At 39.2% G+C, this 13,056-nt stretch overlaps 1 non-coding gene across 1 annotated transcript; it reads left to right on the top strand.

Annotated features, from left to right (window-relative positions):
• The first annotated feature begins 1,668 nt into the window (after positions 1–1,668).
• LOC142405104 (U6 spliceosomal RNA) lies at positions 1,669–1,776 on the top strand. Its single transcript, XR_012774078.1, has one exon. It is a non-coding gene; the product is annotated as a U6 spliceosomal RNA (small nuclear RNA).
• Positions 1,777–13,056: the final 11,280 nt, after the last annotated feature.

Raw genomic sequence — 13,056 nt, 5'->3', positions numbered from 1 at the left:
GCTGTGTATACGCTTTGCTTAGGTTGTTGAATGGTAAGTAGAAAATTAAAGGTTGGCCGGTGTGGGGTTTCGTCCTCAGTGGAGGAAGCTGCTCTCAGCTCAAAAAAACCAGAGAGCAGGCTGTCTTCTCAGGGAGGTACGGGGGAAATACTTCGCTAGATTTTGTGCTCAGAAGAGAGCAAACATGGTTGTCCAGTGCTGGGGTAGTCTGAACATCAGAAGATGCTTCACTTGAGAGAACGGTCTTCTCTCCCTCTCTGGCAAAAAGATACTCTTAATAATTTAAATTAGCACCATTTTAGTATCAGAAAAGAAGAGGAGTTCACACTTGGTTTTGGCACTTGCAAATATCGGTGCAAAACTATTTTCTTAGCCTCAGGCATGGTTTTGCATGCTGTGTGGAGAGGTAGCTGTGTGCTGGCCTGCCGTCAGCCCCTTTCTCATCTGTCTGTTGCTATTGACAGGCCAATTGTAGGAGTTTCCACTTCTTCTGATTTTATTTTTCAAGCATTCAGCTTGTCTGGCCTACCTGTTAGGGATTTTATTCTTGAGAAAACCGAATTCTTTTCAGCAGGAGAGCTTGGGTGTACTTTGAACTGCATATGCCTGAATGAAGGTCTGTGGCTTTGGTGGAAGGATGCGTTTTGGCCATTCACGATTGATTTAGCTGCCAGCCTGGAGTCACTAAATGAATGGAAATTCCCTGAAAGAGAGGCAGTGCCAACAGGCAAGTGCCTATTCTGAGCTTGCTCATTATGCCAGACAACAAAAATGTTGTGAAGCTGCATAACACTTGCATTGTGATTAGTTGCATCACTTATTCATGTTCTGCAAAATAAACACATTTAGATGGCCGACTATGACAAGCATTTCAAGAAGTAATGGTCTTTAAGTGTCAGCAAAGACATAATTAAGCTGAATGTTGCAAAGAGCTTCACAGCTGTAAGTACAGTTAATCAATGAAATGGTTTCTCGGAAAAGGCAGTGATGGTCCACATCAGCTTTCGGTCCTATATTTTTGGGTCCAAGAAGAATGTAATTAGTACCCTACTGACAGTGGTGGAGACCAGCCTTCTTGTGAAACTCGATAGGGACAGTAACCAGCCATTAACCCACTGCCTCTGAAGCCTTTTGGGGAGCTGCTGTGCTGTAACCCTGCTGTAACCCTGCTGGCGATGGGGAAAGTTAATTCACAGGTGAGATGATTTTATGTCATTTATAGAAAGGAAGATTGATGATAGGAAGTTGGTGATGGTGTGTTCAGCACTGACATAGCGCACAGTGGCACAGCAGTCACAGTACAAATCCTTGGGCTCTTCCTTAATGAGAGGGAATGTAACGTTCCACAAGAAGTGTTATGCTACTGTGTTTTAGCTACGAATGCCTTGGTCTTCAGAGCATTCACCGTGAGCCTATAATGTTTTGGCCATAGTTACACACCTTAATTGCTTGATCCCCTGGTTTTACAAACGCTGGTCTTGTGGCAGCAAATTGATCAGACTCTGAGGTTTCACTTTCTGCATGGTGGTTAAGCTGATGGAGCGAGCCACGGACAAGCTTCTGGCATCTGAGCAGGTCTGCTAATTTGGGGTTGTTGGAAAGGGACAGGAGACATCCAATGGACATCCAGTGTGCTTGCTTTGGTTACGTATACTAGAATTGCTAGATATACTACATATATCTAGCACGTATACTAGAACTGGAATGATAGAGAGAAGATTAGCATGGCCACTGTGCAAGGATGACACACAAATCTGTGAAGCATTCCATGTTTTAGGGAAGTGGTCACGGCACCAAGCCTGTCAGAGTTCAAGGAGCATCTGGATGATGGTCTGAGTCATATGGTTTAGTGTTAGGTAGTCCTGTGAGGAGCAGGGAGTTGGACTCAATGATCCTTATGGGTCCCTTCCAACTTGAGATATTCCATGATTCTATGGTTCTTATGAACAGCAGGGAAAGGGAAAAGAGAAAAAAGTCCAGTTGGCAGAGAGTGAAGTACAAGGAAACCACAAAGTAAAATGGAAAAGAAGAAATCACACAGCAAAAGGAGAGGTTGGAAGGACTGGCAGAAGTGATGGAGAAAGATATTAAATAAAGAAGGAAATTAAAGGTGAAGAGGAATGCAAATAAGTGAAAATCAGAGAACAAGATTGGGAGAGGGGGAGGGGAAGAAGGCAGTGATTTTATAGTGGTACACTTTATTAAAAAGAAATTAAAGTAGAAGTGATAAAGAACATCTATCTGTAACAGCTGTGCAAACATGCAAAACCCACTATTGAGAAAATTTCTAATAAGCGTATTAGCAGATGCTTCACCTGGAGTGCTTTATGTAAGCCATAGGCTTACTATGTCTTATTTACTGTCCCTTCCTTTTTAAAGATAGCTTGGGGACAGCGGTCTGGCAAGGTGAGGATGATGGACGTGGAAATCCTCTCTCCCATTTTATATTACTACTAGTGTACAGGTAAGCTGGTAGTCTAGAGTGGTACTGAACCTTTACCATTAGATGCAAGGTGGATTCTAAATAAGTCCCTGTGCTCAAATCCCTTTAAGTGGCTTCACACACCCCTCCCTGCCCCCGCCCCCCCCAAGTAGGACTTTTGTAACCACTTTTGTTTTGATAGAAATTTTGGCTGTTATTTTGGTTTTTCCAGGCTCCAAAGCCTGACATTGTTAAGCTTTTCTCCAGGAAGATGAAGACCAGAAAAACTTGAGTTACAAATAAAGAAAGGTTACATTTTGCTATGTAAACTATGTATGCAATTAAAAAAGAAAAAAAAAAAAGGAAAGAAAAAAAAAAAAAAAAGTGGCCAGAGGGAGAAGAGCTATGTTTCTGGATACTTATGGTAAAGTGGAAAACCCTGACTTGTGTGAGTTATCGTAGCTCCACTGCTGGCATCTTTATGAATCAGGAGCATAGGAAACAAGTCTGTCGTATCTTTTGCTTTTCAGTTGATTTGTAACTACTTACACCCAACTTCTCATCTCTATTGGACTCCTACCTTGGGTAAAATGAAGAAATAGAGTGAATGCATTATTGTCTTGAGGAATTACGATGCTTCCAAAGAAGTGTGTGATTTGGATAGGTATACAGTGGTAGAGTAACTTTCTCTCTGACCAGTCCTATTTATTGCTAGGAAAAAGCACTTGAAAGTTAAAATCTGTGGTGTTTCAGAGAGTAAGATGTCTAAGTGCTGTTGAAATTCAGTGGGATTTTTGGATTTTGTTTTTGCTTTGGTTTGTGCTGTCACCCAGTCTCCTCTTCGTGTTTTTGAACAATCACCCATATAGTAAATCAGACCTAAATAGACATATACCTCTAGCTAGAGAACCTCTATTGGCTGTGTGAGAATTAATGTAGATTAATAGAGATTAACAAAATGGTGAGCTTAGTTTTCTCTGCTAGTTTAGGTTATGCTTTGTATTTCCTTTTGAAGAAGCTCTACGTTTGGTAGAGCACTCACTCAGTTAAGTGCCGATTTGGTGATCTTCTAGTAACAAATTTCTACCAATTGATATTTTGGGGGTATTCCTCTGCAGCATGAGAATTGGTAGGTTGTTTCTCCCCCACCCCCCGGCTATATATCTTGTCAAGGTTTCATATGAACCATCAGTACATATGTTCTTGAAGTTGAGTTCGTTTTCATGTTAACTGGGTGGCGACTGTAGGCGGTCAACACAATCTTTTGAGTTTCTGCAGACAAGCATGCAGCTGCTGCTGCATTGGGTGGAATCCTTGGGTGGTACAAATAGGAAAGTGCAATCTTGTTCACTTATTTGTTGGTGCACGGGATGGTACGTGACCAGGAATGAAACCGGGCCATGGCTGGGGCCTTCTGCAGAGGACGAGCATGGCTGTGTGACAGAGACTGAAAGTCCTGAAGTGGTTTAGTCCCTGTTTTACTTCCATTTGAGAGTTAATAGCAGAAAAGAGGACTTAGGTAGAGGTTTTAACTCAGTTAGTTCAAGCGGGGTAAACGGAGCTTGGGATAACAGAACAACTGCTGTATTGTGCGCATGGGTGGTGCTGCCAGTTTGAGGTCTCTGAATACTGCCGCCTTATTGCACCTCGCTACTCGTTATGACTACAGGTAAAGCAGTTGAAAAGAGGAGTTTCCTCAGTAGGCAAAATAGAAAAGTCTCGATCTGAATACGAAACACCTATTACTTTCCCTGGAATTATTCAGCGAGGGACACGCTAGAAAGAGGGTAACTTCTTAGCTCAGAATAAAAATGAACAAATCAAATATTGAACTACCAGGTAGTTGACAGTCTTTCAGCTTTTAGATTTTTCCCTCCTACACGTGTCTTATATCTGTAATGTTAATTAAGTTGTATTGCAGTCAGTAGTCTACAGCAGATCTCATTTCCATCAGATGGAACGTATGTTCTTCAATCTTTCTGTCTTCTACTTCAGATAGAGAAGAAGGGAATATTTTTATTGTCTGGGGATTTTTTTGGTTTTCATTGTTTTTCTTGTTTTATTGGTGTTTGGTTTTTTCCTCCTATTGATTTGGGGGGAGGGGGGTGTTTGATAAATGGATGCCTTAGGCTTTCACCCAACCTCCACATTGAAAAACCACAAACCCCCCATATTTGAAGAGGCAATAATTAACTTGCAGCATTCTGTTTTGAATAGGAACAAATAGGCAACTGGCCGATACTGAAAATCACTAATAGGCGATTAAATGTGGAATGAGCAGAAATCTGGAAGTTGCTCTGCTACCTAGAAAGCCCTTGATGCTCTGTTTCCCCACCAGGTAGGCATTTCCTTAAAAGAGTATGGAGGTAAAGTGCACATGGAATCAGCAGCTCTGCTTATACAGAAGGAATATATTTTAATTCTTCGTTGCAAGTGTGAACTGCAATCAATAGAAGAGGGGAAAAAAAGATACCAAATGAAAGTGCTGTAGGACTGGTTCAGCAAACACTTATGCACATGACTATCTTATGTGTAACTAATTAAGTATATAAGCCTTTGCCAACATCAGCATGGATTGCATAAAACTCAGGATGAAGCCAGAAGGTAGAAAAATTAAATCTTGGTTCATGCAAGAATAGCTGATAGTTTATTACTCTGCCTTTCAATTTGAAAATGTTATATTTATGTTTATAAATTATAATTCATATAATTCTCTGGAGAGCATTACTTTGTCATAGCTTAAGTTTCCAAAATTATGTCCTTAAATTTATAATTTTTCTGTAATACAGTTGCCACGTCTTTGCCTTCCCCTGGAGATGCTCTTATTGCAGATTCTATTGGGGATTAAACGGAAAGAAGTGAGGTTCCTTGTCTTTATTTCCAAAAAAGTTGGATTGCCATCTTTACATGATGTTATCTTCTTTTTTCCACTACAAAGATAAGTAGATAATGGAATGGCATCAACAATAGCAGATAGAATAGAAAGATTCTGAAAAACACTTCCATAATATTTTCTTTTTACCATCTTACTCTACTGCTGAATGTTTTCAAAAACAAAGTTGGTTGGAGTTGTGTGTCTTCTTACTCTTTCTAAATTAGCACCAGTCTTGCTTGATAAACTACAAGGATCACCAAGAATTTAAGCAGAATAATTTTGTCGCACTGGGGATAGTCAGTTTGGCGTATCAACCCATAAAGCCGCTGACGACTTCCATGATAACAGGGCATGTTGTGTTGAGGAATTGTGTTGCAGCTATCAAGAAACTCTCGTTTCTAGCAGTGTGACACCTTTCTGAAGCTCCGGCTGTGCTTCGTGGGGTTACATTGGGGGGATCCCTTCTCTGGAGCGCTGAGCGATCGGGGAGATCGATCCAGGACAGTCAGTGGAGATGTGTGGCGTATACCCACCCCACTGAACGGTCAGACACTCCAGAAAATTCCTGGGGTCAGTCCTGCAGCATAAGTGGCGATAGAGACGGTGGTTTAGTAAGGACATAGTGATAGAATGAGAAATACAGTGTTAAGAGGAGTGAATATTAGGTATATAGTGAAAAGAATAAAGAGAAACAAATAAATGGAAAAAACAAGGAAGATACAGAAGCCATCAAGATGAGTTATATTTTTAAGGCTTCATTTTATTGAACTTTTATTGTTTTAACAAAGACAATAGTGAAAGGTATTGCCATAGATAGCGCTTTTCTTGAACTCAGTATTTCTAAGAGATTTTAATTTAAAATGGCAGCATCTCTGTCCCATTACTTGTAACATGCAATTTTATTATGACTAGGAAACCGTATTTTTAAAAGAATAACTTTTTCCTTCCTTGCTGTCTTGGAATGGAAGATCTTTGCAACAAAGGCTTGTTTCCTACCGGTGTAGAAGGCGATTACCACGTGGAGAATAATCCTGAAATATAAATAATGTATCGATAGGAACTGTAGAACCATGTAGGTGGAGGACTAGAAAAACTGAATGTTTGCCAGGCTCTTTTATTATTTATCAAAGTTGGTGAAATCTAGTTGTCGCAGCCCAAGATACTCAAAGATCTCAGTAAAAGCCATTGTTTTTGTAACTCATCTTTCTTGAACCAAAAATTACAGTTGCATTAGTAATGTTCTTTAAAGGGTTGCAGGCTCTAGGAAGTTGGTTATGGTTTTGTAGTTTGTTTTTTGTTTCTTGTTTGTTTGGGGTTTTTTAAACAGATTTTAACCCATAAATTTTTGCTGACAAGTTCAGAAATTATAATTTTTTGTCATATGGAGCTCTGATACAATAGACAAAATAACTAGTTTTAATTAAAAACTTGTTTGTATTTTTAATTACACTACCAGGCTTTCCTCTGAGGACCATAGAGCTAGTTTATAAAATGGTCTTACCTTTAGGCACATTTGAAAATCCAAGCCCTTAATCCTTTTGGAAGCCAAGATGATTTTTAAATCTGGTTGTTAATAACCAGAAAGTTAGCTGTACGCAATATTAGCAGAATATTTTTTTTATGTCAGTATCACATACGAGCGCTTAGAGTGGCAGGGTTGATTATTTTTTGAATAGCCCCAATTGGGTTGTAATGCATGTGTGATATATAGTGTTCCCAGAAGAGTACCGAACGTAAATACGAGTGTACGGATAGCATCTGGCCATAAAAGAAGTGGAATGGTTGCAGGCGTGTTGACACACGCCAGCGAGAAGAAAGAGAGCCCTGTAATAAAATCTCATTGAGGATGCAGAGAGTATGTTTCAGCATTAGGCATTCTCCTCATGTTTCACATAAATGCATCCTCCTCTCATGAGAGGATGAACAGTGCATTTGCACCGGCTCATTCAAATTGAGTGTTGGTAAAAGAAGAGTCTTGAGCAAACACCGAGCAGTCTGGCATTTTTTAAAGATGGGAGAAAGGTTAAGCTGTCTGCTGTTTAAACTGCTGGTTATTGGATATTTATTTGCTGACCGTGTGTATTGAAGGTGGTGAAAGCATCATTGGCAAGATTTCGGATGGCTGCATAGCACAGGTCAGGATTATATTAAACTAAGGCTGTTTTTACAATAAAGTTTAGATCTTCATAAGTGACTTAGTATGTTGTTTTTATATCTGAGGATAGTTAGATCGCATTTTGCTGGGAGATAAGAGGGTAGGATGTGCCTTCTCTGTATCCTTTCCCTTTCTCTCTCTGTTTGACAGCACTGCAGCTTTAACTTTGCTTAGAGCTATAGTAAATGAGCAACTTCACTAGATACAGCATTTACTAACCAGAACATTTACTAAAAAGAATTAAAGATAGACTTCACTATGAACGTTTTGTGTCTATTGTTTTTGTTTGCTGTTTCAAAAAAAATGTAGAGCTCACTGAACTCGAACTTGCTAATTTTCTCCTTAATGCACTGAGTGGCTGCGTGGGGGAGAGCCACAGTCACTCTTTCGTTTGAAGCACAGCATCATCTTGCAGTGCCGTAGGCATATTTTAAGAGCATCACTAGATAGAGAAAGAAAAGGTAAGGCTATACGTGCACACTAGATTTAATCTTCCATTGCTTTCACAGTGAAGAGATTTATAAGAACCAAGGAAATTTTATGTTACTCTAAATTATTCACCTGTTTAACTCTCCCACCCTGCAATAGACACACACACGACCACCACCTGTATATATAGTTGAATATCAGAAAGAAATGCCTTCACTATTTCAGCAGGGCACCTATTTAACGATGTCTTAAATGTTGAAGTCTTGTGTTATAAACACTCCTGAAGTTTTTTTCCTTCTCTGTCTCTGCATGCGTGCTCTCTCTCTTTTTATTTTTGATTTTGTAGGCACCCTTCCTAGGGTTTTAATGCTGATTTATTATTTTTATTATTTCTTTATTTATTTTTCCCTGTTTTTCCCAGAGATAGGATAAAATGTCTTTAGACATTTAGACATTAGACAAGACAACTGCCACAATGAAACTTTGTGTTCCTGGATGTGAAGTCTTGCTTGTTTAGTAAAGTAGTCTGCAATATTTGCTCAAGGGAGCTGTCACTCTGAGAAAATGTTCAAAATAAGAGTGAATTACTTAAAAAAAAGCGTGTGTGTATGTATTTCATTTATGTATATAAATATATGCTATAGACATGGTGTCTAGAGCTGGTTTTGATTTGTCTATGCAAAACAGGCATGTATAGTAGTTGTGTAAGTGGCACTGTCTTCAGCTGGCTTAGAGATTTCTCCATGGACATTCTGGATCAGAGATTCCTACAGGAATAACATGAACTTGCGAGCAGCTAATCTGGGGGTTGACTGGCTCTGTTTGGATGATTTACTGTAGAGATGCTGTGAGCAGTGACATGTTTTGTATGTGCTTTCTTGGGCAATTTGAATGCATTAGTGGTGTCAGGTGAGCGGCAGAAACCAAGTGGTCCTGCTGTCATTACTGGTAGTAAACTATGCATTGGATAAGTAAATTTTTGAAGCCTATATAGCATTTCAGTACTAGAATGTGTGTTTTTTGGTGGGTTGGATTTTTTTTTTTTAATAGGAAAACCAGACTTGCACTGGGTTGTGTATGCGGACTGTATGGGCTGCAGTGATACAGGAAATCAGAGTAAGCCTGGAATCATAAGATTGTAAAATGTGCTCCAGAGCTAAATAAACACTCTCTGTGAGTTTCCCAGGTATCTGTTAAATAGGTTTCCAGAAGGTGTGGTTTGACTGTACGACTGCATGAAAGTATTATGTGAGCAGCACATAGCTTATTACACCCCACAAAGATCCGTTCAAATACTCTCCCCTACCACCTCTGTTGCGGCAGCTCGTTGTGAAAACCCTAGATGTTATGTTCAGCTTCCAGTGAAAGATGCTGCTATGGAAAAAGCCGTGACATGAAGCCTACCGAATTATTTCGGTCCAAGGGATTGCTTTGTTGCCCCCATAATTGTCAGATGCTCTGGATTTGACTATATTTGTTGCTTGGTACAGTGGAGAATGACAGGCAACTCTGTAATGGGCCAGTGTCTGAGCGGGGGAAAAAAGGGATGCAAGTTGAGACTTGCACCACTTTCGATACTGGTTGAAAGGCTGAAAGACACTAATGTTTCCTAGGCTGGACAGCCCTCTTCCTATCCCATACACACAGTGGGTTTTGATTGCATTCAGTTTTATGCTGTTAAATTCATGTCACTTTGGGGGGATGTGTGGTTTTGTGTGGTTGTTGGGGGGGTTTTTTGGCTTTTTTTTTTTTTTAATCAACCCATTTTGTACTCTTCTTTGAAAACTGGGAGTAGAATCGCAGTATTATCTTAAACATTAATTAACTTTCAGTACCAGAATATAGCTTCTTGCTCTTCTGAATTCTGATGATTAATGCTTTTGTTTACTTCTGAGCGATATGTTGTTTGTCATGTCACTGCTGAAGTCCTATTCCTTTTCTAAAATGGGTGTTCTTGGCTTTGCACAGGCAAACATTTCCTTTTTGCTTGCAGAACTGCCTTAGCTTCTTGTCCAGAATCCAAATAGAGAATGGAGTTTAAAATTTGAATTAACCTTCGAACAGTATTTAAGAATTAAATCTTAACACCGAGTTTCAGTAAGTTAGAGTTATTCCTTTCTTCTGACTACCCATAAGAAAGATGAAGGTGATGACAGCCCATTTTCCTGCATGTAAACATGGTGTTTTCAATAGTGTCCATTAGTGGATTCTTCTGATAAGCTCAGGGAGCTCTAATTCTGAAATAATACAAAACTAACCAGTCAGTCAGCAGCTCTGCATGTCCATCTTTCACTGTTGAACATTTTAAGCATTTGTATTCTAGGAGAGCTGTCAGCCGGTGCACAATCAATATTTACAGTATTCAACTTTCTCAGAGAAGATATAGACTATCTCTGGGTATATTATAACGTACTGGGTATATATAACGTACACGCCGCCTGTGAATGAGTGCAGCCTTTCATTCGTTGGTAGAGAAATGTCGAAGGGGCTGCGTGGTTATCCCTGCGTAGTTTCAGGATGGCGATAGAAGAGTGAGCCATTTATAGAGGATATGTCTGAGCTGTCCCAGAGAAGACCTGAAGTGGTACATTAGAAGAGATGGAAAGAAAATCAGAGTTAACATTGTTTTGGGAAGGGTTCATCATTATCTTTTGGAAAGTGTCACTTGGCTGCTGATGCCCATGAAATTGTCCATTTATAGTATTGTGCTTTCACAGCAAGTTTATATGTGGATGCTTGTACGCTTACATTGTAAATGCAAGTACCGTGTCTGCTTCTGATGGATGCCCGCTGAATACAAAGGCAGACTCCGAGGAAAAGAGTACTCTTATGCTCAATTTAGTCGACTGCTTACTCATTTTGCAGGTGAGAAAAAAAAAATCTTCTCTCTTACTGGGATGTTGAGGATAGCTAGCAACTCGGAGGTTTTCAGAAGCTCTAGTTCAGGGAAAATACAGGTATCTCTAGAAAAATAACAGGAAATGGTAATTTACAGAATATTCTTGACGTACACTTTTTTCCTAGTTACAATTTAATTCAAGAAGGAAAATATTCCAAATTGAGGTAACAGATGTGGTATTTGAAGTTGCTTTTTCAGTTCAAGCTGTAGTAATTTGGGAAGGTTTTGGTCATTTCTCTACCCATCTGACAGCTGCATAGAGGGGAAGGGCTGAAAGTTGTGCTCATGCCTTGAGAAGGAGTGAGCTGAGCCCTTACTCTTTCTGGTGACTGGTCAGTCAGCTTGGAGGTAGCCGCGAGCTGCCTTTTTGCCCAGCTGTTCTCATGGGAACAGTCTCTCTCCAGGGAAAGAGAGGGTTTTTTAGGGAAAGAGAGGTAGCTCCGTGTCTGAGGACAGCTGCTTCTGCGGAAGAGCCTCAGTGTTTGGCAAAGAGTCTTCCTTTCAGATCCTGAAAAACAATTTTGGATTGTAATTTCCTTTGGATTTAGAGCGTTACTATTACTCTGTGAAGAAGGAAAAGGTCCTTGAATTGATGCAGTCATGCTAGACTACTGGATTGTATATTTGGTTAAGTATATGCAATATACATCAGTCAAACTTCATTGAAGAGGATGCTGCAGCTGTTGGAAAATGCTGTGAATGACATTAAAGGGTAATTATAACTCAATATTTTTTTACATAGAGTTTCTAATGAATTGAAAAGTTATTTGCCAATGAAAACAGTTCATTGAAATTCATGCTTTATGTGTATTGAAGGGATAAGGCTACAGGTGGTGTGGAAAGTAGCAACAGTACAATGAAATCCTTGCTACAGATCAGGTTGTCTCGCATCAAACTTTTCTTGGTCTTTGAAAATCCTTCTGCAGTCATGCTTTTTGTCAGTTTTTTGTTAGATTTTTTTTCCCACTCAACATTTAAGATTCAGAAAATGTAAATGTCAGTTCCATATTAAGGATTAGCTTTGGGCTTGGAGAAGAAAGCATAAAGTTAATTGAAAGGTCATAAATAAATTAGTGCTTTTCTTGTGTGTGTTTGTGCATATATATTTTAAAATCTGTTTGTGGAGAAATAATCTTTAGTTTCTAAAGAAGATCTGGATAAACTCATTACGCTTGTTGACTGTCTTAGCTGCAGCCTGTAGCATTCTACAGTTTTCAGTTACTTGAGAAAACTGTTACACAATTTCAGGAGCTGGCTGGCTTGCTTCAGAAACAAAAAAGAGATGCCACGCTCAGTGCGAAATGAAAATAAATTTCTAATAATTTTAGCACCTGATATCAAATACTTAATAAAAGGAAAAGGAGAACAAGAGAAAGCGATGTTTGTTGCAAGAGAGACAGCATTTCATGAAAAGTTTGTGGCTGTTTATGGTGCTGTATCTTGGGACAAGTTTGAGTTCTCAGTTTCAGTGAGGCTATATAACGTAAAATGCTTACCCTGTGAAAACAGAAGTTTGTTCAAGCCCAGAAACGTGTTATAAAATATTTTTTTCTTCTGTTGCAATTTTTGATCCCCTGACACTACACTTATTTTTGTTTCAAAGAAACGAACCAAAAATCCCAAGCACATAAAAGGGAAAGGTATTGAACAATCCAAGGGTTGTAACTTGAGCGGTGCATCAAAAGCTTGAAAATAGTTGACAGCATTCTAAGTTTGGTGTTGGCTGTGCTTAAATGTGTGTAAATGCTGCTAAATCACGTAGAGATAGCTCTGTGCAATGGAAGGGTTTGCAGGATTCTGAGGCGCCGGAGGTACGGTGCAAGACCCGTCTGACAAACAGTTCTGCGGGAACTCTGCATTCAAACAGTTGCTATTCAGACCCATCGAAACTCAAGGATTTATAGTAGCAGCCAATAACATACTTATGTACCCTGGTGTCATAAATACTACTGTGCTTTTGAATGAAGATTTCAATATAGAAATTAGCCAAATGATGATTTTTAAGCTATAAAACATATATGTTTTTATAGCTTAACATAAAAACATATTCTGTGTTTACAGAAGTAGTGAGCTAATGCAAAAGCATGTTTTTAACATTCAGGGGGGCTTTTTTCTTCAAAATTGTAGGAGAAATGATGAAAAGAGACCATAGCTTTTGCTGTAATTGTGAATTTCAGAAATATTTCCATTTTTGCATAGTATGATCATGCGAATGAATATAATATTAGGAGCACAATAATTAATACACATCTGTCATTTTAGAAAGAAGGTTTCCA

Source organism: Mycteria americana, chromosome 1 (genome assembly GCF_035582795.1).
Source record: "Mycteria americana isolate JAX WOST 10 ecotype Jacksonville Zoo and Gardens chromosome 1, USCA_MyAme_1.0, whole genome shotgun sequence".
NCBI lineage: Eukaryota > Metazoa > Chordata > Aves > Ciconiiformes > Ciconiidae > Mycteria > Mycteria americana.
The sequence above is the reverse complement of the archived record's forward strand: the minus strand, read 5'-3'. Positions and strand labels throughout refer to the sequence as shown.